Source organism: Palaemon carinicauda, chromosome 1 (assembly GCF_036898095.1).
Source record: "Palaemon carinicauda isolate YSFRI2023 chromosome 1, ASM3689809v2, whole genome shotgun sequence".
Taxonomy (NCBI): Eukaryota; Metazoa; Arthropoda; class Malacostraca; order Decapoda; family Palaemonidae; genus Palaemon; species Palaemon carinicauda.
The window spans coordinates 128,459,711-128,482,780 of record NC_090725.1 but is presented as its reverse complement, the minus strand read 5'-3'; the positions used below and the strand labels follow the sequence as shown (position 1 = coordinate 128,482,780).

At 47.5% G+C, this 23,070-nt stretch overlaps 1 protein-coding gene across 7 annotated transcripts in view; it reads right to left on the bottom strand.

Annotated features, from left to right (window-relative positions):
* The window catches only part of LOC137651552 (solute carrier family 22 member 15-like), a 221,822-nt gene that overhangs the window by 163,044 nt on the left and 35,708 nt on the right, over window positions 1–23,070 (bottom strand). The window lies entirely within an intron of this gene.

Here is a 23,070-nt window from a genome sequence, read left to right as displayed (position 1 = left end):
AAGTCTGACCGTGTCTGCGGTCTCCACGCTGAACGGAGTTTGCTTGACAAACTTGTTCAGAGCCGAGATGTCGATGACTGGTCTCCAGCCACCAGACACCTTCTTTACAAGAAAGAGTCGACTGAAGAGGCCTGGGGACCCGTCGAGGACCTCTTGGAGAGCGCCCTTCTTCAACATGGTCTGGACTTCTGCCCGAAGGGCCTGCCTCCTTGCTGATCCCATGGCAAGGGAGCTCAATGACACTGGATTCGTCATCAGGGGAGGTAGAGATGTTGTGAACGGGACGCGATATCCCTGACTGATTACGGAAATCGTCCAGGAATCGGCCCCGAGTTGCTGCCACCTGTCTGCACAACTTTGTAGGCATCCCCCCACTGGTGGACGTGCAGGGGGACTGCCAATCCTAGCGTTTGCGCCCTCGACTGCTCCCTCTAGGATTCTTCCCTCCCCTGGAGGACTTCTTGCCTTTCCTGCCTTGACAGGAAAGGGCTTATACACCACCTTCGCTGCCGTTGTCGGTTTCGTGGTCTTGGTAGGACGGGGCTGCTGGGGTGCTGGAGGCTTATAGGGCTTGAACGTCAAAGCCCTATGTAGGAGGGAGTCTTGGTGGGACTTCCTCCACCTCTCAGCAGCATGCTCCACGTCTTTAGGCTCAAACAGGTTCGTTCCCTCCACGAAAGAATGTCTGAGCCTGCTTATCTCGGTGCTAGGGACCTTCAGATGGAACCTCTCAGCCACCGCATCCCGACGTTTCAGGATGGTATTCGCTCACAAGTTCGAGACTTGGTGGACCAGAAACTCAATCGTGCGAGTGCCTGAGAGTAGAAAGGTCTCCATAGCTTTCCTGGTACGTTCTTTAGAGAAATCCTCCGAACGTATCAGGATACCTAAGGTCCCTAACCAGATATCCAGCCACGAAGTGGCCTGCATAGCACACTTCGCAACCTTCTCCTGATTAAGGATCTCAGTCATCGAGAATGAGACCTGCCGGTTGGAGAGTCTCTCAAGAGGAGTGGACTCCCCTGGTAAGCTCTTCCAAAGAATGGTGAAGGGGAAGAGCTAAACAAGGCTCCTCTAAGATCTCGAAGTACCTCCTCTGCTGTACCCGAGGAGGTGGGAGAAGCTTGTTGCCGGCACTGGATCGGCTGGAGGAGGCTAGCTCAGAGAGCTGGACCCCAATCTTGTCCCTGGTACTCTTAACCCCCTGAGACCAGAGCAAAGACGCACTGGCTTTAGAGGGTTTTTGAGTCCCAAATACTCGGTCCAAGACCGTGTCTTTGCCCCCTCGAGGAGAATCTCTGGGTCAGCAAACCCATTGAGAGTCCTCATAAGGGTCAGAAGCTGCCAAAATGCATGTTCTGACTCCTGTAGCTCTCCTCCGGATGGACTAGCAGCGAAGTCTCCAGTCCCCAAAGGCTCTTCTAGGGGAGACTCGCGGATGTTCTCCGAGTGACTAGCTGGCTCCGTTCTAAGTCTTCACGAGGATTTCGGTACTGTTTTGGAGTCCTTCGACTCCCTCCTGGGAGAGATGCAGGACTCCAAAAACGACGGAGGTAGGCTCTTCTCCGCCCCTGCCCGAGAAGACTTTTCAGCGCGAGGTGGGGTTTCCCTCATTGGTGCGATGGGGGAACGTCTCACCTCATGAGACTCCCCTGAGAATGGGTAATCCTCGTCCGAAAGGGAGGGAGAAAAAGTCTGGGGGGGGGGGGCCTGCCTCGAAGGCTTACGAGGAGACAGCTTAGTCCTCGGAGAAGTAACCGCGTCTGAAACTCCTCTTTTTCTCTTCAGGGGAGTAGACAGCCAAGGATTTGTGGCCCAATTCAGAGAGAACAGGCTTGAAAGCCCGCACAACCGCTCTGATTAGTGCCCCAAACCAAGATGGAGGGCCCGCGGGCGTGTGGACAGGAGATCGTACGCCCCAGAAGATGTCGTCGGGCGCGCGCGTGTAGGAGAGATATCCCTTGCGCGCGGGCGCGCAGCCAGAAACTGCGTTCGAGTAGAAGTCTTAGACTTCCCTACCGCACCCAGATCTGAAGATCGTGGGCGCGCAGGAGATCGTTGGCGCGTTGGAGAGCGCTGGCGCGTAGGCGAGCGCTGGCGCGTAGGCGAGCGCTGGCGCGTAGGCGAGCGCTGGCGCGTTGGTGAGCGCTGACGCGTAGGAGAGCACTGGCGTGCATGGCACGCAGTAGGTTGAGGGCGCGCAGTAGCACGCTGACGAGCAGGTGAGCGCTGGCGTGCTATCACAGGAATAGCAGCAGCAGGTGAGCGCTGGCGTGCATGCTTAGCATGGCGCGTAAGGGACGAGTGCGCTAGATGGCGCGTACGCCCTTGTTGCCCCGAAGGGACCGGTGCCTGACTTTTAAAAACAGGTTTTGTTGGCACGAACAGCGCATCAGCTGCCAGGAACGGCGACGGCAGGTCAGCAGGTCTGACGGGTGGAAGGTCGACATGTCCTTTGTGAGGATGACCTTCCACCGAAGGGGATCGCGAACGATCCGCAGAGAGGTCCACAGTCGTAGCAGGAACAGTCGGAGATCGATGACGAGACTCCTCTGCGGTGACAATGAAGAACCGAAGAGGCGCCTCTTCACCGACTTATAAGGTGAAGGAAGGCCTCTCCGGCGAAGAGGAAGGCCAGCCTTGCGACGCATACGCCCTCTAGGGGCCGTTGGATCAGCAAGCTGACCTTCAGTAATCCTCCGAAGAGGAGTCTCTGTGAGTGAACTCCCCAAGGGGGAGAATCACTGGCAGGAGAGACTGTTGGACTTAAGTTTCTCCCTCGTAGGTTGAGCAGGGACGGGAGAAACTAAGCCTTCAGCTACTGCGGGGTGAGAAGATGCAGAGGTATTAGGAGATACCGCATTGGATACCTCTGACACCACAACGTCGACAATAGACGGAGGATCAACCTCTGCCAAAGTCGGTGATTGCTTGACAGCAGCACCCAATTGGATGATGTCAATCAAGGCTTCCTTGGAGGGCGAACCCTCGAGCCCCAAGGAAGACCAAAGCTGGAATAAATTGGTTACATTTAAATCATCATTTAAATCCTCCCCCGGGGGAAGAGGTGGAGCTGCCTCGCTAGGGGAGGCAACACCATCTCTCGAACCACGAGATTGGGAAACAGAACCACAGTCTACACTACCACTCGCCGGTCTCTCGAAAGAAACCGATCGAGTGGGAGCTTTGAATGAAGTTTGGGCACCGGAAGAAGAGTCCTTGGGATTTTCTCCTTTCAAAGAAATCTTCGAAGGAGAAATATCCCACCTGGACTTCTTCTTACGTCGCCAAGAAAACCTCTCCCACTGGGAGGTAGACCACTCCCTACACTCACCACACTTATTACTACTATCACACTGTTGGCCCCTACAGTAAGGACAAAGGGTGTGAGGGTCTATCTCGACCGCCGACATAAATGTACCACAAGGGAGGTCAGGTAAACCAGGACATTTGCACATGTTCGCAGAGGCCAACTTCACACTCAAACCTGTAGGAGAGAAAGCAAAAAGACATTAATGGCTGTCAGAGAGGCGAGATTGAGAGCGGACACGTCCGACTACCACCCGAGCCGAGAGCAAAGTGAGCTCAAGCACAGGTGTGTGTGAGAAGGGGGGGTAGCAAGCTACTCTCCCTACCCACCACTAACTAGGGGTGGGGTAGTAGACCCTCGTTAAAATTCTAATGGCTCGTTATTTCAGCTACGCTGAAAGTAATAACCCCTATTAAATAGCGTGGTTTGTACGTCAGTTACGGAACAAATACAAATTATCTACGAATTTGTTATTTTTTCCGTAACTGGAATACAAACCTACGCTATTTATTTAGGGGTGACTCACCCATTAGGAGGGGTGGACGTCCTTGCCAATCTGGATTTTTGGCTTTACACGGGGGCTCCTTATCTAAGTATATTTATACCAAAAATAAGGAGTCCCTGCACCTCGCCAAAACCTCGCTATGCAAGGTCTGTGGCCTACGCAAGCTGTTTGTTGAGATATTTAGAAGTGTGACCGTCCAGGTAAAAGTTATTCCGAGTCTTTTGTAGGAAAAACTGTTGTAACCAAGACTTTCTCAATACCAGCACCCCAGGTTACGGGGATGCAACAGTATTAGCTTAATACTAGGTACATGAGGGAGCATGGTTTACCTGCAGTGGTTTGAGGTCAGCTTATGCAAAGAACCCAGCATGCTGCCATCCCCAAGAGAGGGGAGGGTGAAGAAAAGAATAACAGCCAGTCAAACCTTTTCATTCACGCACACTAAAACCGGGTAACAGTGCCCTCAATCTTCAGCTACTTGTCCAATAAGGAGCTTGAGGTATTATACCAGCTGTTGTGCAGCCACCAAGTGGCCACAGGGCCGATAGAAAACGTATTGAGCCTCCTGTGGGTCACATTTTGCAGGTAGTGGGCTGTGAAAGTGTTCTGACGTTTCCACACCCCAGCCTGATAAACCTGCGTCACTGCGAAGTTCTTGTTGAATGCCAGGGACGTAGTTATGCCCGATATCATAAGCTATGGGCGACGTGAAGGAGGAGGGTCTGGATTCAGCGCATGGTTTATAACCTTGTGAATCCATGCTGAGATGGTGTTCTTGGTGACCCTCCTCTTGGTCCTCCCTGTGCTGATAAAGAGTGCAGGCACACGGGGACAGGTTGCGGCTGTTCTCTTAAGGTACAACCTCAAACTCCTCACTGGGCAGAGTAAGAGATGATCAGGGTCATCTGTTACAGAACGAAGACTCGAAATCTGGAAGGAGTCGAATCGAGGATCCGCTACTCCTAGGTTCTGAGTCTTAGCAATAAACTCAGGGACGAAGCTGAACGTTACCTCTACCCATCCCCTTGAATAGGCAATGTCGTATGAGAGGCCATGAAGTTCACCGACTCGCTTGGCCAAAGCCAAAGCTAGCAGGAACACGTCTTCCAAGTTAGGTGGCGATCTGTTTCCTGGCCTAATGGTTCATAGGGAGGTCTCTTTAGATACCTAAGAATTCGAACCATGTTCCATGGCAGAGGTCTCACTTCAGACTAAGGACAGGTAAGTTCATGACTCCGTATGAGTAAGGAAAGTTTCAGTGATGAGGAAATGTTCATTCTGTTCAGTTTAAACGCAAGACTTAAGACTGAGCGAAAGCCTTTTACCGCCGAGACTGACAGGCGCATTTCTTCATCCATGTACACGAGGAACTCAGCTATTGCTTGAATAGTGGCATCGAGGAGAGATATCCCCTCCACAACACCAATCACAGAAGACTTGCTTGCAACTTGTTGTGAAAATACTCTCTGAGAAAGGAGATGCTGGATAGTCTCCAGGCATGAAGTCGTATCGAAGCTACGGCTTTGTGGAATTTGTTGGCATGTCGTTAAGTAGATCGTGTTGTGGGGGGAGTTCTCTTGGAGACTCCGTTAGGAGTTGCATAAGGTCCAGAAACCATTCTGCGTGATGCCATAATGGAGCTATGAGGGTCATTGAAAGGTTGACCGATAATCTGGCCTGTTGAGTACCCACCTCATCAGACAGAAAGGGGAAAGGCATAAACGTCGATGTTGTCCTACCGTTGCTGGAATGCATCTTGCAAGAAAGCCTTGGGGTCTGGGACTGGAAAGTTCAGGGCTGTTGCAAAGAGATCCACTGTCAGAGAACCCCACAAAATCAGGACTTTGTTGGCTACTAGATGATCCAAAGACCACTCGGTAATCACTACTGTATCTGAGATGCTCTGCTCAGGTTGTCGGCAAGCACATCCCTCTTGCCCGGAATGAAGAGTGCTGATAGTGGTATCTAGTGAATCTTGGCCCATCTCAGTATCTATACTACTAGATGGGACAGGGGCTGCGAAAAAGTACCTCCTTGTTTGTTGATATAAGCCACTACTGTGGTATTGTCGCACATCACTGCGACTGAGTGGCCCACCAGGAACTGTTGTAACTGTTGAAGGGCCAGAAAGATGGCCTTCACCTCTAGAATATTTGTGGAGGTACTCTTCTGACTCTGGCCAGAGGCCTGAAGACGTGTGGTGCAGCACGTGAGCACCCTTCCCCCCCCCCCTTTTTTTTTTTTTTTGAAGCATCTGAGAACAGCATCAAATCTGGGGGGAGGACAACAAAGTCCACTACCTTTCATAGGTTCTAGTCTGACACCCACCATTCAAGGTTCGTCTGTTCCGCTGATCACATGGGGATCCAGATGTCCGGGGAATCGAGAGCCTGATTCCACCAGGACTTGAGTTGCCACTGGAGGGATCTCATCCTGAGGCAACCATTGGGAACTAGACGGGCCAGCAATGAAAGGTGACCAAAGAGATGTAAACACAACTGGGCTGGAAGCTCTTCTCGTCTGAGAAAGGGTCTTGCGACCTTTCTCAGCCTCGATATTCGGTTGTCTGATGGGAAGGATTTGTGGAGATTGGTGTCTATTATCATGCCTAGGTATACCAGTCTCTGCGTAGGAAGCAGGGAGGACTTCTCGAAGTTTACCATTGTGGCAATAATACCTAACCACTGTAATGGGTGGGTAGGATGTGGCTGGGGTACCTATCTCCACTAACAGCTAGGAAAGCTGCCTCACTTTTTGTCTGCAGGCACGACTGGTGATGCCAGGGCAATTTATATAAATAACCACAGGTTTATATTAGTTAGGAAAAAATACAAATTATTTCCAAATTTGTCATCTGTTCCTTCACTAACAAACCTTTCGTTTTTTATAGGAATGACTCACTCTTAGGTGGGTGGTAGGTCCGACTCCTGGCTTAGTCATTGACCCTGGTTTTCCTAGTACAGCATTAGACTGTATCTGAGGAGAACCTTGACACCTCGCTAATAAACACAAAGTGAGTATTATTGCGGCCTGAGGAACCTTGGGGTTGTGGAAGATAGCACACGAATGACTAGGCAAGGATATTTGGGTTCTTAAACAGGAATATTACACAAGATTTATAGTTTCCCAAAGCCTACCTCCTGGGAAGCATTGGGAACGTGTACAAGTATATAAAATTATTAACTATACTAAATTACACAAGGGAAGTGATTCTTAACTGCAGAGGTTGAAGCCAACTTGCAGAGGGACCCAAGGCACTGTTCCCCAAGACAGAGGAAGATGAAGAAAGGAAAATGCCAGACATACTCTCATTTATCCCAGACTTAACCCAACTAAGCAATGCCCTCAACCATCTGCTACTTGTTCACCAAGGAGCCTGAGGTATTCTTAAACCACTTGTACAGCCACCATAGGACCCATAGAAAACGTATCGAGTCTCCTGTGGGTCACGTCTTGGAGGTAGTGGGTGGTGATGGTCGTCTGACGCTTCCACACGCCCAATTGTAGAACTTGCAATACAGAATAATTGCAATTAAACGCCAGGGACGTACTGATGCCCCTGACATCATGAACTCTAAGTTCTTCAACTTTGAGGAGGGCCAGGATTAAGAGCAAAGTCTATGACTTTGCAAATCCAAGAAGAGATGGTATTCATGGTGACCCTCTTTTTAATCCTACCCGAGCCAACAAAAAGGGATGAAAGCTGGGGTCGAGCCGCTGCAGTGCATTTAAAATAGTATCTCAAACTCCTTACTGGGCAAAGTAACAGTTGATCTGGGTCAGAAGTTACAGAATGTAGCTTCCTAATCTGAAAGGGTCCAAATCTTAGGTCCAGACCCCCGGATTTTGAGTCTCTGCAATGAACTCAAGGATGAAGCTCAGTGTCACTTCCCCCGATCCCCTTGAATGGGCGATGTCGCATGAGTGACCATGAACTTCACCAACTCCCTTTGCCGAGACTAAAGTGATTAGGCATACCTTCTTCAAAGTGAGATTACGGTCTATTGCATGGCGCAGTGGCTCATAAGGAGGACCCTTTAAGGATTTTAAAATGCAAACCATGTTCCGAGGAGGAGGTCTAATCTTCGTCTGGTGCAAGTGATCTTATAACTCCGTATGAGTAAGAAAAGTTCCAACGAAGAGGAAAGGTCTACTCCATTCAAATCTAAAGGCTAGGCTTAAGGAGGAGGAATAGCCTTTCACCACCAAAACTGAAAGGAGTTTTTCCTCCTGAAGGTATACAAGGAACTCCTCTACTACTGGAATAGTGGCATCAAGTGGAGAGATACCCCTTCCACAACACCACCCACAGAAGACTGTCCATTCTGTCTGATACACTGATGCCAAAGATTTTTGCAAGTATTTAGACATTCTCTTTGCAACCTACTGCAAAAAGCCTCTCTGTGAGAGGAGACACTGGATAGTCTCCAGGCAAGAAGCCAAAGAGACTAGACGGTCTTGTGAAAGATGTAGACAAAGTGGTTGTTTGAGTAGATCGGGTCGTGGAGGGAGTTCTTTCGGGTGGTCTACTAAAAGTTGCAGAAGGCCAGGGAACCACTCTGAAAGATGCCATAGAGGAGCTATGAGGGTCATCATTAGATTTTTGGATGCTCTGGTTTTGTTGAACCGTTTCCTTTTCAAACAAAACGGGAGGAAAGGCGTACAAGTCGATGCTGTCCCACCGTTGTTGAAATGCTTCCTGGGACCGGGACTGGGGAGCAGTACAATGGGAGTCTGAAGTTCAGCGATGTTGCGAACAGATCAACAGTCAGGGTACTCCACAAAGTCAGGACTTTGTTGGCTATCAGAGGATTCAAAGATCATTCGGAGCCCACTATCTGAGTTGCTCTGCTCAAGTTGTCTGTGAGCACATTCCTCTTGCCTGGCATGATGCGAGCTGATAGGGTCACTTAATGTTCTTCTGCCCATCTTAGTATCTTTACTGCAAGATGGCATAGGGACTGCAAAAAGGTACTGCCCTGTTTCTCTATGTAAGCAACTGTTGTAGTGTCGCTCATCAACACTACAGAGTGACCTGCCAGCAACTGGCAAAACTGTTGGAGAGCTAGGAATGATGCTCTCATCTCTAAGAGATTTATGTGCCTGTACCTTTCGGATTCGTACCAAAGGCCTGAAACATGTAATGCTGCAAGTAGGGGCCCTCATTCTTCTTTTGATGCGTCTGTGAAGAGCATCAAGTCCAGAGAAGGGGCGAAAAGATCTAGTCCTCTGCCACCCACCACTGTAGATCTGCTACTTGATCCTGACCTACCGGCACTAGGTTGCTGAGGAGCTGGTGTGTTAGTTCCACCTGCAAAATGGAAAAAAGAGACAAGGGCTCACCCAAGGAGAGAGCCAGGGCCACTTCGCTAGGGGAAGCAATACTGTCTCTCGAGGCCCGAGGTTGTCCAGAAGTTAACAGGGCCTGCGCTACTGTTAGACAGTTCCTTCAGAAAAAGGTCGAGGGGGGGGAGGAAGAAGCTTTAGGTTTCTTCTGTTTTGAGGAAGACCTCGAAGTAGACGAACCCCTTTTGGACTTCTTCCGTCGTCGCCCAAACCTTTCCCACTGGGAAGCGGACTACTCCCGACACTCAATACACTTATCAACATTACACTGTTGCTCCCAACAAGCCGGACAGAAATGGTGGGGATCAATGCCAACAGCAGACATAAATATTCCGCAGGAGCAGCCTTCAGGACCAGGCCAATTATGCATTACCAGAAGGGAAGGCATAAATATACAAAATGAAAAGAGAAAGCAAAAAAGCAATTAGTAATAGCTGTCCAAAGTTTTTTGAGGAGGAAGAGCGGTAATAACCGTTCTTCGTCCAAGCCAAAATCAAGTGAGTTACAGTCAAAGTTGTGTGAGTGAAAGGGGTAGCTATTAACCCCCACACCTCCTCTAAATGGCAGTGTGGGTAGTTAACCCTTGATGAAAATCTAATGGCACATCTTTCACCTTCACCAAAAGTAATACCCCTCTAAATAGTGTTGGTTTGTATTCCAGTTAAAGAAAAAAAATTTTTTACTTGGTTTCTATCACAGTACAAGTACTTTGTAATTGAATGAAAACATTTCAGTAAGTGTATAGTACATTTGCACAAGTGTACACTACATACTAGATACGGTAAGGATATGGTACAGTACAGTACCTGTATGTATCACTACAGTAGTCATCGAAACACTTTTAACAACAAAATACTGTTGTTCCTATCTGATATAATACTCACTGAAACTGTAGTGTACTGTACATTATAATCACTACAGTACAGCTTAACTGTACTGCAAGTGTTCGTAGTTTTTGTTCGGACTTGCACTGTTTGAAAACTCACAGCACAAGTAGCCTACATTTACATATTGTAAAGTATAGTACATGTAGTAATTTATGTACAGTACTGTACAGTCTAGGGATTCAGTACAAAGGTTATGACTTTGCAAATCCAAGCATGGATGATGTTCTTGGTGATCCTCCTCTTGACCTTCCCATGCTGACACTTGAGAGCAAGCGACAGTACTGCAGTTCTCTTGAGACAGTACCTCAAACTCCTCACTGTACAAAGTAACAGTTGATCTGGATCATCAGTTACATTATAAGGACTCACAATCCGGAGAGACCCGAATCTAGGATCTGCTACTACCGGATTTAGAGTATCGGCGATAAACTCAGGGACGAAACTGAGCATTACCTCCCGCCATCCTCTTGAATGGGCGACATCGTAGGAAAGATCATGAAGTTCGCAGACTCTCTTAGCCAAAGCCAAAGTGATTAATAAAACCGTATTCAAAGCACCGGGGGATCTATTGCCTGGCGTAATGGTTAGTAGGGAGCCCCCTTCAGTGACCGAATAACACGAACCACGTTCTATGGGGGTGGTTTAATTTTTGACTCGAGGCAGGTAAGCTTGAAAATCCATATGAGGAGAGAAAACTCCAACGAAGAGGAAATATTAATTCCTTTCACTCTAAAGGCAAGACTCAAATCTGAGCAGTAGCCTTTCACAGCCGAGACTGAGAGGAGCTTTTCCTCCCGAAGGTAATCGAGGAACTCCGCTATTGTTGGAATAGTGCCATCAAGGGGAGAGTTACCCCTTATGTGATACCAAATACAGAAGACAGTCCACTTGGCCTGGTACACTAAAGCCAAAGATCTTCACAGGTATCCAGATATCATCTTCGCAACTTGTTGCCAAAAGCCTCTCTGAGAGAGGAGGTGCTGGATCGCCTACAAGCATGAAGTCGCAGAGGAGCTACGGGTTTGAGGAAAATGTTCACGTGGTCATTTGAGTAAATCGTGTCATGGAGGGAGTTTTCTTGGGCCCCTCATCAGAAAGTGATGAAGGTTCGGGAATCATTCTGCATGATGCCATAGAGGAGCTATGAGGGTCACTAATAAGTTCTTGGATGGATGCTCTGGTCTTGAGTACTTTTTTCATTAGACAGAATGGGGGAAAAACATAAACATCAATGTTGTCCCACCATTCTTGGAATGCCTCTTCCCAGAGGGCCTGAAGAGCGGGAGCCTGTTGTTCATGGACGTTGGGAACAGATCCACAGTCAGGGAACCCTACAAAATCAGAACTTTGTTGGCTACTAGAAGATTCAAAGACCACTAGGAGACCACTATCTGAGTCCCTCTGCTCAGATTGTCCATGAGCACATTCCACTCGCCCAGAATAAACCGGGCTAATAGGGACACCAAGTTGTCTTCTGTCCATCTTAGCATCTCCACTGCTGGATGACATAGGGGCTGCAATGAGGTACTGCCTTGCTTGTTTACGTAAGCCACTACCGTGGTGTTATCACTCATCAACACCACAGAGTGGCCTACCAGGAACTGATAGAACTGTTGGATGTCCAGAAAGGCTGCCCTCATCTCTAGGAGATTTATGTGCTGGTATTGTACCACTATATGAGGGTAAGGGAGATGTGCATGAGAGTTGTAATTCGAGGGGTATTAGTTTCTTGAGTGTGGTTGTTAAAGTGTGTGGTAGAGTACCGATTAATATAATTAAGGATAAAACAGAGAATGCAATCTTAGAAGCACAGGGTGATTTTAGAAGAGGTAGGTGATGTATGAATCAGATTTTTACAGTTAGACAGATATGCGAGAAATATTTAGCAAAAGGTAAGGAGGTGTATGTTGCATTTATGGATCTGGAGAAAGCATATGAGAGAGTTGATAGGGAAGCTATGTGGAATGTGATGAGGTTATATGAAATTGGTGGAAGGTTATTGCAAGCAGTAAAAAGTTTCTACAAAGGTAGTAAAGCTTGTGTTGGGATAGGAAATGAAGTGAGTGATTGGTTTCCAGTGAGAGTGGGGCTGAGACAGAGATGTGTGATGTCGCCATGGTTGTTTAACTTGTATTTTGATGGCGTGGTGAGAGAGGTGAATGCTCGAGTGCTTGGACGAGGATTGAAACTGGTAGACGATAATGATCTTGAATGGGAGTTAAATCAGTTGCTGTTTGTGGATGATACTGTACTAGTTGCAGACTTGGAAGAGAAGCTTGGCCGATTAGTAGCAGAATATGGAAGGGTATGTGAGAGAAGGAAGTTGAGAGTTAATGTGGGTAAGAGTAAGGTTATGAGATGTACGAGAAGAGAAGGTGGTGAGAGGTTGAATGTCATGAATGGAGAGTTACTTGAGGAGGTGGATCAGTTTAAGTACTTGGGGTCTGTTGTTGCAGCAAATGGTAAAGTGGAAGCACATGTACGTCAGAGAGTGAAAGAAGGATGCAAAGTATTGGGGGCAGTGAAGGGAGTGGTAAAGAATAGAGTTGGGCATGAATGTAAAGAGAATTCTGTAAGAGAAAGTGATTGTACCAACTGTGATGTATGGATCGGAGTTGTGAGGAATGAAAGTGACGGAGAGACAAATTGAATGTGTTTGAGATGAAGTGTCGGAGGAGTATGGCTGGTGTATCTCGAGTATATAGGGTTAGGAACAAAGTAGTGAGTGAGAATGGGTGTAAGAAATGAGTTAGCAGCTAGAGTGGATATAAATGTGTTGAGGTAGTTTGGCCGTGGTTTCCATGAATGGAAATTGGCTGTTTGCTAAAGGTGATGAATGCAAGAGTTGATGAGAGAAGTACAAGAGGAAGGCCAAGGTTTGGGTGGATGGAAGGAGTGAAGAAAGCTCTGGGTGCTAGGAAAATAGATGTGAGAGGTAAGAGAGCATGCTAGAAATAGGAATGAATGGCGAGCGATTGTGACGCTGTTCCAGTAGGTCCTGCTGCGTCCTCAGGGTCCTAGGATAACCGCAGAGGTAGCAGCAGTAGGGGATTCAGCGTTATGAAGCTTCATCTGTGGTGGATAATGGGGGAGATAATGGGGAGGGTGGCCTGTGGCACCCTAGCAGTACCAGCCGAATTCGTTCGAGTCCTTTGTCAGGCTGAGAGGAACGTCGAGAGGGAAGGTCCCCCTTTTTTTTCATTTGATTGATGTCAGCTACCCCTAAAAAATGGGGAAAGTGCTTCGGTATATGTATGATGATCTTTCGGATTCTGACCAAAGCCAGGAGGTTGTGTGATGCAGCATGTGGGCCCCCACCCTTCTTTTGATGTACGTATCTGAATAGAGCATCAATTCCAGGGGAGGGAAGAGAAGATCAATCTCTCGGTGGAGATTCTCGTCTGCAACCCACTACATCAGGTCTATCTGTTGTTTGGGTCCCATGGGGACCAACATATCAGGAGTCATCATGTTGAACCCAACTGGATTTTAGCCTCCGCTGAAGAGATCGAATTCGGTGGCAGCCATTGAGCACTAGACAAGCCAGGAATGATAGGTGACCTAGGAGACTGAACCACTGCTGGTGTGGGAGCACTTTTCGTTAGAGGAAGGGACTTGACCCCTTCCTCAGCCTCTGTATTCTGTTGTCTGATGGAAAGACTTTCTACAGGTTGCTCTCGATGATAATTCCCAGGTATACAAGACTTTGAGAGGGAAGTAGGGATGACTTCAAGATATATCACAATACCCAGATCTTGGCAAAACGTGAGGATTCTGTCTCAGTGCCAAAGAAGGAAGAGTTGCCACTAAGTCTGCTATGATCCGCCAATCGTTGAGGTATCTTAGGAGACGTATTCTGATCCTGTGGACCCTAGATGACACTAGGGCGAACAATCTCGTGAAAACTTGAGGGGCTGTCGTAAGACCAAAGCACAGCATCTGCCTGTTGTCGTGGATGATCCTTATATACTTCCCTGAAGATGGATGGATCAGAATATGACAAATTCGTAGATAATTTGTATTTTTCCTAACTATACAAACCTTAGCTATTTATTAGGGGTGTTACTTTTGGCATAGCTGAAATGACAAGCCATTAAAGTTTAGCGAGGGTTAACTACCCACACCACTAGTTAGTGGGGGTAGGGGAGGGTAGCTTGCTACTGCCCCCCCTCACACACCTGTGATTGAGCTCACTTTGCTTGGAGGTAGGGCTTCAGGGGGGGATAGAGCTGGTGGGCAAGTTTGTATAAATAGCTAAGTTTTGTATAGTTAGGAAAAATACAATCTACACATTTGTCATTTGTTCCGTAACTGGAATACAAACCACGCTATTTATTAGGGGTGACTCACCCATTAGGAAGGGTGGACGTCCCTGCCAACCTGGATTTTGGCTTTCCCCGGGGGCTCCTTTCTGAATATGTCAGTACTCTAATCAGGATGCCTTAACCTGTTAAGCATCACCCACGTGATAAACCGTTCACCACGATCTACTCGGTACCGCCTTCAACTGCATATTCCGTTCATGACTTTAACTGCCTTTATCAAGTCGTCAGTCTCGTGATAATACGTTTACTCGTATAGTAAGTATAGGATCATCACTTGGCAACACTCTCAACATATGGGGGCTGTAAATAGAAACTTATATGATGTCTGGCAACTATTTTTCTGAAGGTAGCTTGATGTTAGAAAACTGGTTTCCTTTCAGTGCGCTTCGGGCTTTTATGCGGATAAGGTTATTTGTGGTTCCTTTTACAATGAGCGATCTAAAGGTGAAGTTTATTTCTTTAGATGAAATAAATGATATTCTTGTTGAGGAATTTGATAATGATAACCTGTTTGATAATGAGAGCACTAGTTCTGAATCCTCCAGTGATGAGGATATTGAAGAAACAAAGTTTTCTTTCCATACCGAGAGCGAAAATGACTTCTCATTGCCGAATGACTGGACAACGAGATTTCACAAAACTATATAGGAAACGAAATGCCGAGAGAGAGAGAGAGAGAGAGAGAGAGAGAGAGAGAGAGAGAGAGAGAGAGAGAGAGAGAGAGAGAGAGAGAGAAAGAATAAAGTGGATAAATAATGTACAAATGTATGACGAACATATTTGAAAACTATACAGGAAACGATATGGAGAAGAGAGAGAGAGAGAGAGAGAGAGAGAGAGAGAGAGAGAGAGAGAGAGAGAGAGAGAGAGAGAGAGAGATAAAGTGGATAAATAATGTACAAATGTATGACGAACATATTTGAAAACTATACAGGAAATGATATGGAGAAGAGAGAGAGAGAGAGAGAGAGAGAGAGAGAGAGAGAGAGAGAGAGAGAGAGAGAGAGAGAGGAGAGAGAGAGAGAGAGAGGGGGGGGACTTGTCCCTTTGCTTTTATTGCTGATCCTGGCGTAAGATTTACAATTGAAGATAAAAAGAACCCATTAGAATATTCAGTATTATATAGCCTTTTGAAATGAAATAATAGTAGTATTAATTGTCTTTTTTATTCCATCATTTAATTAATATCTCTACTTTTAACTATAAATATGAATTATAAGCATAAAGAAATTATATTAACTTGGAAAAATTATTATTAGTGAAATGACCGCTCAGGGCAAAAAAAGCGTGACGGTACGTTAGCGGCAACCTGGTCCAGGGGGGACGCTTAACAGGTTAAAACTTTAAATCAATCAATCAGTACTCAAAAATAAGGAGTCCCTGCACCTCGGTAAAACCTTGCTATGCAAGGTCTGCGGCCAACGCAAGCTGTGTGTTGAGGTATATAGAAGTGCGACCGTCCAGGTAAAGTTATTACGAGTCTTTAGAAGGAAAAACTGTGTAACCAAGACTTTCCCAATACCACATCGCCAGGGTATGGGGACGCAACAGTATTAGTCTTAATACTAGGTACACAAGGGAGCATGGTTTACTTACAGTGGTTTGAGGTCAGCTGTGCAGAGAACCCAGGATGCTGCTTTCCCCAAGAGAGGGGAGGATGTAGAAAAGAATAAGAGCCAGTCAAACCTTTTCACTCACGCAGACTAAAACTGGGTAACAATGCCCTCAACCTTCTGCTACTTGTCCAATAAGGAGCTTGAGGTTTTAAACCAGCTGTTGTGCAGCCACCACAGGACCGATAGAGAATGTATAGTTTCCTGTGGGTCACGTCTTGCAGGTAGTGGGATGTGAATGTGGTCTGACAATTCCACACTCCAGCTTGAAGAACCTGCATCACTGAGAAGTTCCTCTTGAAAGCCAGGGACGTAGCTACGCCCCTGAAACCATGAGCTCTGGGGCGACGTGAAGGAGGAGGGTCTGGATTCAATGCATGGTCTATGACCTTGCGAATCAATGCTGAGATGATGTTCTTGGTGACCCTCCTCTTGGTCCTTCCTGTGCTGACGAATAGTGCAGGCACAAGGGGACGGGCTGTGGCTGTTCTCTTAAGATACAGCCTCAAACTCCTCACTGGACATAGTAAGAGATGGTCTGGGTCATCTGTTACAGAACGGAGAATAGAAATCCGGAAGGAGTCAAATCATGGATCCGCTACTCCCCAGTTCTGAGTCTTAGCAATAGACTCAAGGACGAAGCTGAACGTTACCTCTCCCCATCCTCTTGTATAGGCGATGTCGTATGAGATACCATGAAGTTCACCGACTCGTTTGGCCGAAGCCGAAGCTACCAGGAACACCGTCTCCCAAGTCAGGTGGTGATCTGTTGTCTGGCGTGATGGTTCATAGGGAGGTCTCTTAAGAGATCCCTCCAGTGGCGACAAGTCCCGGTGGAATCAAACTCGCGATTCCCCGGACTCAAACCACGTTCCACGGGGGAGGTCTCACTTCAGACTGAGGACCGGTAAATTCATGACTCCGTATGAGTAAGGAAAGTTCTAGCAATAAAGAAATGTCCATTCCTTTCTGTCTAAAGGTGAGGCTTAAGGCTGAGCAATAGCCTTTGGGAGTATCTCTGGGTTGGAAAACCCGTTGAGAACCCTCATAAGAGTCAGGACCTGCCAGAATGCATGTTCTGACTCTTGCTCTCCTTCTGATGTTGGACTTGCAGCGAAGTCTCCATCTTCCATTCCCAAGAGCTCTTCTCGGGGTGGGTCGCGGACATCCTCGAGTGGCTGGCTGTCTCCATCTTTGAAGTCCTGGCAGAGGACTATGGCAGGGTCTTAGGAGTCTTTGGATTCCTTCCGAGGAAGGAGGTAAGACTCCAATATCGAAGGCTTGGATGCCGTGTCCCTCCGGATCTCCGACTGTAGGGAACTCTCAGTGTGAAGGGAGGTTTTCTCCGACGGTGGAATGGAGGAGTCTTTCCTCACGCGACTCCCTTGGTAAAGGGAGGGTGGGAGAGTATCCCTGGGGAGATACTGGAGGGACTAGCCTTGATGGCCTGATCGGAGTCAGTTTCACCCTCGAGGAAGTGACCGCGTCGAGAACTCCTCTTTTCCTCTTCGATGGGGTAGAGGAAGCCATGGCTCTGTGTTGCGAGTCTAGAGCTACTGTATAGGCTGCTCTGACGCGGCGACCAGATAGGGCAAGGTTGAATGACTGAAGGTTCCCTACGAGGAGTCACCGTAATAGGTGGGTCCGCCTTACAAGAAGGCAATTTCGGTATCCTGAACCCCTCTGCTGGTGCCTGTTTCCCTTTTCCCAAAGGGCGTGCTGAAATGCATTTGAGGGGAGGGGAATGAGGTGATGGTGACCTGGCCGGGTGTAGCACCTGTTGGTGCGCATGCGAGGGAGAATATTGGCGAGCAGGTGATAGCTGGCACGTAGGTGAGGGCTGGTGCATGGGCGAGCATTGGCTTGCGCGCACAAACGAGTAGTGGCGCGTGGGCAAGAGCTGGCGCGCGCGTACAGGAGATTGCCGGACGTTCATATCCTGGCGCGTGCGCACGGGAGAGACCTGGCGCGCAGGAGAGCGCTGGATTGCATGTGATGTTTGCACGCAGGAGAGTGATGGCACCCAAGAGCTCGCTAACGTGCAGGCAAATGTTGGCGCGCGCTGGTGCACAGGAGAGATATGGCGCGCAGGAGAGTGCTGGCGTGCAGGAGAGTCCTGGCGCTCAGGACAGCGCTGATGCGTAGGGGAGTGTTGGCTCGTGGGAGAGCCCTGGCGCATAGGAGATAGCAGACGCGCTGGAGGGCGCTGGCGCATGGGAGACCGTTGGCGCATGGGCGCATGGGCGCAGGGCGCGCAGGCAACTTTGTGCACATGGGCGCAGGAGGGCTGACCAGCAGGAGTGTTGCCGCGTAGGCGCATGTTGTAGCTGCCGTTTATAAGGGGCGCGCCGAAGCGTTGTAGAGCGCTGACGAGCAGGCTGGTGTTGATGAGCTGCTGGTGAGCGCTGATGTCCTGTAGGAGGTTGGCGAGCTGCAGGGCGATGGCGTGCAGCTGCGCACTTCGGAAGGGCCTCAAGAGGCTTTAACAGGAACAGGAACGGTGATGGAAGGTCGGCAGGTCTGATGGGTGGAAGGTCAGGAACTGGGATGTGCCCTTTGTTTAGGGCGCTCATCCACCGATGGGGATCGCGAACGATCCGCAGAGAGGTCCAGGACCGAAGTCGGAGGGCTAGTACCAGGTCCAGTGATGGTCGAAGGTCAGATGACTGCAGCGGAGACTCCTCTGCAAGTGAAAGCTGTGACCACGAAGCAGAAGAGTTGAAAAGGCACCTCTTCACCGATGGTGCAGGGAGAGATCTGAGGTGAAGTGGAGGGCGAGCTTTCCGACGATGGCGCCCTCTAGGGGCCGTTGGATCAGCAAGCTGACCGTACGCCGCAGCAGTCCTCCGAAGAGGAGTCTCTATGAGTAAACTCCCTCGAGGGGAAAGAAACACTCGCAGGAGAAACAGACGTTGGACTTAGTTTCCCCCTCGAAGGATGTTCAAGATCGGGGGAAACTAAGTCGGCAGCAACCGCTGGAGTCTGGAGGGGCAGAGGAGTCGGATGACATCAAGGGTGACACCTCTGACACTACAACGTCGACGAGGGCCAGAGGATCTACCTCTGACGGTGACAATGACAGCTGAACAGTAGCATCCTTACGGATGATCTGCAGCAATGCGCCCTTGGAGGGCAGACCCGAGAGCCCCAAGGACGACCAAACCTGTAACAAAGGGGTTAGTGACAAGGCCTCACCCGGGGGGAGTAGTGGGGCCGCTTCGCTAGGGGAAGCAGTACCATCTCTCGAGGACCGGGGTTGGCCGACATTAACTTGGTCTACGCTACCACTCGACGGTCTCTCATAAGAAGCCAAACGAGGGTCGGGAGACGGAAGAAGATGCCTTGGGTTTTCCTCCCTTCGAAGGAACCTTCGGAGAAATATTCCAGGTGTGCATGGTAGCAGAAGTCAACTTCACAAACACACTAGAAAAAGAAAAAGCAAAAAAACAGATTAATGGCTGTCCAAATAAGGCGAAGGATGAAGAGCGGCAACGTCCATTCACCATCCGAGCCAAAAGCAAAGTGAGCTTAATCACAGGTGTGTGAGAGGGGGGCGGTAGCAAGCTACCCTCCCCTACCCCCGCAAACTAGCGGTCTGGGTAGTTAACCTCGCTAAACTTTAATGGCTTGTCATTTCAGCAACGCCGAAAGTAATATACCCCTAATAAATAGCGTGGTTTGTATTCCAGTTACGGAACAAACAGTTAATGGCAGTCCAAAATGGAGAGGAGGAAGAGCGGTGATAATCGTTCTCCATCCAGCCAAAAGCAAAGTGAGGCTCAGTCACAGGTGTGTGTGTGTGAGGGGTGTAGCTGGCTAACCCCCTACTAACTAGCGGATGGGTAGTTAACCCTTACTAAATTATAATGGCTCGTCCTTTTAGCTTCACTGAAAGCAATACCCCTATAAATAGCGTTGGTTTGTATTCCAGTTACGGGACAAATGAAGATTTTTAGTCATAATTTACGTATCGGTCAAATAAAATGTGAAGTCTATCTCTCCTTCTTAAAATGTCTAAGTCTACCTCTCCCTCTTAAAATGTCTAAGTCTATCTCTGACTCCTAGTACACTGTTTACATTTGGGAGACTGATAGCGAGTTATTGTGCACACGTTGCCTGCACTCGCTTTGGCCTGCTCTTCTGTTTTGTATGACGTAATTATTACCTGACTTTTGTAACCAATTACGAGCTTCCAAATATTTATGCACGTTTCTGGATGCTGTTTTAAAATAGCCATTTTTTTTCCACCATCCCCTTCAGTCTAAGTTTAACCACCATCACATAAAGACGTCTCCAAAGGGGAACTTTAGGGAAGTACAAGCTCTTCGAAATTTAGTCACATCATTTATGTAGGTAAATGATCAAGATGGAAACCCTCTCCCTTCAGTGAATCGCTATTGTTACTCATGTGAAAGTGAAAAATAACACTGAAATAATGAGCCACTGTTCTTGCGAGAGCAGCTCAACATGGACTGTACAGGTTGCCAGAACATAGACGAGGTGAGAATAAGTTTATTTGCGAGCGAAGCATGCTACAGCGGAGCAAAAACCATTATAAGGAGGTTTAGTGAATCATAGCTAATTATACTTTAATGTTCAGCAATTTACATGAACCATATATTTTTCCCACTGGTTATCTTGTGTTTCCTTTGTATTTCTGACTATTGTTATCCCTACTGTACAAATAACTCGTTTTCGACATTTCCAAAACAAAAAAATGCCGGTTTCAGACTGGTGTTCCCATAATTGAATTTAGTATATATTTACCGAGTAAGGATACGGGAGCCTCGATGGCCGAGTCGGTTTGCGCAGCAAGCTCGGACTTCGTAGAAGTTTGTGGCACGGGTTCAACTCCGCACCTGACCACTCAGAACGGAGGACACTTTGCTATCCATGTAGACGCCTCAGGATTATGTATGTAATCTACGGATGGTTTGCATAAAGCAAATGGGTGTTACAGACTAATACACACACAAACACAGCCATTCCAACACCTTTAAAAAACATAACAGACACCTCACATGTCTCGAACTGGACCTAAAACTACGCCATGAATCCTCGCTGCTGGGAGGAGTGGCAATGGTGGCTGGTACAGCACAAACATAAGCCACTGGGGTTTACGCGATGACAGGCAGGGCAGCCGGTTGGGACTACGGTCCACCCCAAAAGCCAAATCAAAGTCCTTCAAAAGATGGCAACCGTGTTACCCCATACGAATGGGAAAAAAAAGGGTAAATGTGTAGGAGAGCTCCGCGGAAGATCTTGAAGAATTTAAACACCTACAATTCACTATTATATCATATAGAACGCTTATATAATAGTCAATATATGAGCAGCTTCTATTTAACGAAGATATTCGTGTGTATAGTTATGTTTCACTTGGATTTTTTCTAAGTGTTTGTTTTTGTTTACTGTGTGATGTCTTGGCTAAAATGAGCTGTTTCACCGCCTTACTGCGTATGGCAAACTAGTTCTCAATGCTATTCTAACCAATAACAGGTGTTTTCTTGACGTCACACTGTTTGAAAACCAATCATGGCGGTTTTTACAAATCTAGCCAATGCTGACACTTATTACTTCACTTATCCCTGCTATTTTTCCACCAGTTACCACAGTTTACGTGAAGTTCCGCGGAGGAATATTTTTGCACGTCTTGGATCTCCCTTCAAACTGAAAAGCTCATTTTGCCGTGAAGTATGGAGCAATTAGCAGGACCTTCATCCCGTTCCGACTGTGTCACTTGTGACAATTGCTTTATTTCTTATGGGGATTTTTGTGTACATTATTCAGGGAAAGTTGATTTGCTAATTGCATTTGCTCAACGTCATGGTTTGATTTTGGCAGAGAAAAAGTGCCCTAATTGTGAAAATGTGTGCCGTATAGATTACAACAAATTAGCATTCCGGTGTGATCGTAGTGTGGTTACTCGTGGGAAAAGGAAGAGGAGGTGCAATTTTTTCGTGTCTTGTTTCAAAGGTAAGTTAGATATTGAGACTAATTTGAAGTTTGTGTTCCTTTTTTTGCAAAAGGCGTTTTCATTTGAATTTGTTTCGTTTGAACTGAAACTCAATGTGGCCTTAAGGGGGGGTCGCAGCGACCCCCCCCGGTAGGCCTAGGTAGGGGTACAGGGCCCCATAGGCTAGGTTAGGTGGGTGTCTTAGGTTCGGTGGTGCCCTGAAAATTACTGTGGCCTTAAGGGGGGGTCGCAGGGGGGGCGGAGCCCCCCCCCCCCCCCCCCCCCCCCCCCCCCCGGTAGGCCTAGGTAGAGGTACATGGCCCCCAGGGTAGGGTAGGTAGTTGTATTAGGTTCGGTAGTGCCCCGAAAAATCACTTTTCTCCTCCTCCCCCCACCCAAAAACCCCGCTTCCCACTGGGGTCCCCCATAATTGTAGTAGTAGGTTTATGCTTACATTTTCTGTGTAAGAGTTAGGTGGTTGTAGGAGGATTATCTCACAGTTTCAAGGTAACTGTAGCTCTAATTTACTGTTTTTTTTCGTTTTCTACTTTTAGAAACTTTTAAATCGAGCGCGGAGCTCTCCTACACATTTACCAAAAAAAGCACACTAATAGACAAATTACTGAGTAAGGATACAGCTCCTAAGTTAGGTTAGGTGGCGTTATGTTCACTTCCCTTTTAAAATGTGGTTTTTCAGTCAACTTTTGGAATGTTAGATTCTCCAAAAACTTTTTACAATATGCGTTTTCCCCAATTGCATCAGAACTGTTAAAAGTACCTATAGTACAACAGGAAAACTACTTATTTTCTTAATAAGAAATATTGTTATAGTAAATATTTACCCACATGTTAATTACCGACCTGGTCCATCCCAACCTAGTACAAAGGCTCCCTTAGAAGCTAAAATATTCTGTACATAATGGTTACACTAAGCCACCCAAAACCACAGGATATTAGCTCAAACAAATTAATTTATTTGAGCTAGTAAAACATAATAGAAAACCCTCTTCCTGTCTGCAGCTTCGACCATAACCTTCGTCTAAGGGAGGCCAATCATACCACTAAGCAGAATGTTGTAGCATACGAGTCACGACGTTAAGGAAGGATATTTTCTGGTAATTATAATAA